Source organism: Pteropus alecto, unplaced genomic scaffold, assembly GCF_000325575.1.
Source record: "Pteropus alecto unplaced genomic scaffold, ASM32557v1 scaffold45, whole genome shotgun sequence".
NCBI lineage: Eukaryota > Metazoa > Chordata > Mammalia > Chiroptera > Pteropodidae > Pteropus > Pteropus alecto.
The window spans coordinates 23,158,610-23,162,931 of NW_006442491.1; positions in this window are offsets into that span (position 1 = coordinate 23,158,610).

The following is a 4,322-nucleotide window of genomic DNA, read 5'->3' on the forward strand; positions in this document are numbered from 1 at the left end:
GTAGGGACCAACAGCTGGTGGCTTTCTGCCAATGGCATCCCCATGGCTGGGATAAATCCTTCAGTTCTAAAGGGTGATCTGGGTGTGTATCGCAGCATCCACCATAGCACGTTACCCCCAGTAAGACTAATCCTTATCAAAATCCTACAATCTAGATGTTATCATCCAGCTTCACAGATTAGGAAACTGAATTTTGGAGTCTATCAACTTGCCCCAAACCATGCAACTAGTAACTACTAGCTGATTCAAACCCAGGTCTTTTGGCTCTTAAACCCTTCTTTTTCCAATGATATCTCACTCCCTTAAATTCTGTCACCCTGCCCCCAATTGTACCTATTCACTCTGAAGACTTTGACAAATAGCCTCCTCTCCATGAGGCTCAGCCACTTCCTCTGTAAAATGCATAAGTTAAACTACATATGAGATATTTAACCAGGGGTCTATGAGGCTCATGAGATAATGGGCTTATTTTGGTACGCACGAGCAAAGTTTTGGGTTTGCATATTTTTCTGAGTAGAGGGTCCTAAAAGGTTTTTGACTCTCAATAGAGGCTGAAACATATCAGACCAGATGGTTTGTGATTCTCTTCAGTACATGCAGGGTGATTCTGCACCCTTGAGAGCTAAAAGACCATGGACAGAGCCATGGCCTGAGGTTCTGGGGCAAAGTCCCACCAACTTGCACACTGACCCAAAGAATGGATAATGGAAGACCCCTGACTGTCTAGAATCAGTGGGGTAGGAAGTCAGATACTGCAATAGACACAGATGGCTTTCCTCCTACCACTACTTCTTTTGTGAAAGAGTCCTAAATGTTGCAATTGTCCTCACAGTGACATTTCTCCCATCCTGGGGGCCTCCCGTTCCTCTCGCCCCAACGGTGACGAAGAGGGTATCGGGCTGGGCAGTGGAGTACCCTGGTGACGGATTAGCGCTGCCAACCACCGACACAAAACCATTTGGTGTGGGGAAATGATAGATGCTAACACTCATTTTAAACACAGGCAACTGAATTCCTGCAGACAGGCGCCACGGCTGGAATTTAGGGCACAGCTGCTAGGTTCAGATAAGGTGCAGAATCAGCCCAGCATACAGCGATGTTACTTAATAATGAAAATGTGGTGATTGATGCTGCTGTCTCGAGGATATAACCTCCCCATTTGGAGGTTTTCAGCTCCCAAATCATCCATTCCACCGGTTTTTGTTGTTGTTGTTGTTGTTGTTGTACTTTTCTTTTTTTTAGAAAGATGGTGTGGGGGAGGGGTGGGTAAAGGATTGCCGCTGGGGTGGGGACGGATGGGATAAGGGGAGCCCACGGGGAGAGGAGGCACCTGGCAGCAGGAAAATCATGAGCCTAAAATTTTTGAAAAAGTCCAAAGAGCTTAGTTTGAAAGAATTCAATTCTGGCAAACTCACCTGGGACAGTAAGTTCAACACGGCAGACTGAGTGAGACCAGTTTCTCTCAATGTTTTTATGGTCAAGTGCTTCATTCACTTAACCCTCCCCCACCCCCGCCACTTCTATGATGTCACGAAGAGCCAATCAGAGTTTATGATACAGAACTTAAACACCCACCTCTCTCTTGAGCTACAGGAGAGATGGGCCTTTTATCTACTACCCTCTGAACAGTGTCCCCTGGAGAAAACCTCAGATGTGGCATGTCCAAAACATCCTCCAACCAAAATCTGCCCTTATTTTCTGACTTCAGCAAGTGGCATTACCCAGCACAGACACCTGAGCATTATCCCGACTGCTCCTCCTCCCTCATCTCTAGCCCCCCGAACCTATTTTTTATCTCCCAAATCACTCTCCCTTGAATTTAGCTACTTTTCTTTATCCTCATAGCCTAAAATATAACTTCATCATCTCCCCCAAATAGCCTCCTAAACTCTACCTTCCATCCTGAACCTGAGTAATTTCCTAAACAGACATATTCCATGTTACTCCTCTGTCTAAAACCCAACAGTGGCATCTAAATTCCGGTAGGAAAAAGTCCCATTTCCTGATCATGGCTCCTAAAGCCTTTTAGGGTCTGGTCCCAGCCTATGTCTACAGCATATCTCTCAATGTACCTCACAGTCTTTGCTGGAACTGCTTGAAATACATGCTTGTTTCTACTCCTTGCCTTTGCACATGCTGTTCCCTCTTTCTTGCATGCCTTTCCACCCCTTCATCTACTTCAAAGATTCAAGATTCAAAAGATTTGAGAAGTCCTCCCCATCCTCCCCAACTCCTGAGTGTCGATTTCCCTTTTTTCTGTTATTACAACTATAACCACCCTGTTTTATAATGACAGGTAGCTGTCATCACCTCACTTGCTACAACTGGGTTCAAATCCCTCTTCCATCACATATCAACTATATGATTTTGAGCAAGTCATGTATTCTCTGACCCTCAGTTTCTTCCTCTACAACATGGGGATAATAATAGGACCTATTTCCTCCTGTGGTTGTGAGGATTAAATGATAGATGTAAAGCTCCAGCATGGACTCTGCCACCCAGTAGGTGTTTAATAAATATTAATTCCCCAATAGGGAAAGGTTGTTGACCTAGACCCCGTGGCAGGCTTGGGAAGTGCTAGTCTCTGGTTGGGGTTCTAGAATCACAGTCCGAGAGGGATTCCATGCACAAGAAGTGCCCTTAAGAAAAAACACTAAGGAGGGAGGGGAACAGGAGAGGAAAAGGAAGGGGACAAGCAAGGATGTTATCTTGGGCAAAGCCTATCCTTTGCCTGACCCACAGGGGGCTCTGGAGCATAAATGGCACCACAGGGTGGTCCCTAACCTGAGACAAGGGGGCCAGCCTTTTGTATTGCATTGTCAGCCATCATTGATTGTGGGCTGTCTCAGGGTGAGAGAGGGAAGGTGTAAACTCTCAGAAGAGGTGGCTGAGGGCAGTTTTGCCGAGAAGGGAGCAGCTGTTGAGGGGACATTCAACCCTACAGTAGCAGGGGGATGAGTGTGCCTACCTGGACAAGGACGTCTGGATGGGGCGCCAATGGGATCCACTGTCATAGGAAAATGGCACTGCACACAGGGGGGCCGTTCTTCATGGGATGAAGGCAGAGGCCAGACTTTATAGCTGCCTCAAGTTTCGTTTACCCAAAACTTCATGTATTCATTCAGAGGATATTTATCGACCATCTCTTACATTTCAGGGACTTTATTAGGCCCTGGAGATACACTGGAGAGCAAAATAGGTGGCCTTAGGGACCTCATAGTCTAGTGCAGGTGACAGATGTGTAGCAAATAGTCATACCAAAAGACAAAGGACTCTGAAGAGAAGTTAACTCAGTTCTGGGAGGGTGTGTTCCAGAAAGACTCAGGTCAGCATGGGGGTTGCTAAGGAAGGCTTTCTGAAGGAGAGACTCTTGAGTGTAGGTCTGATGGATAAAGGTTTACCAGTGAAAGATGAAGTTGTAATTAGGTGAGAAAGGGGAGATGTATGACTCTTTTCCTAGTTCTTAAAGTCCTGCTAAAATGCAAAAGTGCCAATGCCTTTGAGCTGTTGTCAGTCATTCACACTTGAGTATAAATGAGATTTTAATTCTTTTCTGAAAAAGAGTTTGTCGAAGGGTAATAAAGAGAAAATCTGGGGGCACTGAAGATTTCAGAGAAAAGTTATAAAAAGGCAGAAAAAGAGAGCTATGCAGAAAAGGAAAGTAAGGGCTTTGAGACAAATGTGCTGATTTTGCATCTTGCTGCCGCATCTTATGCTCTCCCCCACCTCTTTCTCCCAGGCTTGGATGCTGGTGGGAAGAAGCTTGGCTTGGAGCCACACATGTCCGGAGTCTGCCCTTCTTGAAGCCAGAGGTGGCAGCTGCCTATGCAGTATGATACAAAACTCTCCTCCCTGCCCAACCCTACTGTCAACATGCCACTGGTCACAACCTGAAATTTCCACTATTAGCATCTCATAGCCTAGGCTGGGAGTCCCAGGAGTTCAGTTCTCATTCTGGCTCTTTTCTTCTGACCTTGAGCATGTCCCTTTCTTTCTTGGATACAGGAGGGGGTTGGACTCACCCCTTCTGCGGTCCTTGCAGCCCTTGCTGTTTATTTGTGTCTTTCTCACTTATTATTGCTCTACTAAGGTTGCAAATTCAAAGTAGTAATCTGGAGATCCCCCAAGAGGTCTGGGGGATGCCTGAGCATCTGGAACTGGGGCTGGGCCTCTTCCTCTGCTCAATGACTGGCAGAGGTTGTGGCCCAGAAGTAGGGCGGGAGAAAGGCACTGGAAGAGGCCTTTGGCCTCTTGTGGCCCTTTAAATGCTGCCCAAATGACTCCTGCTCCCCAAATTTCTGCCTGAGGCTGTCAGACACGCA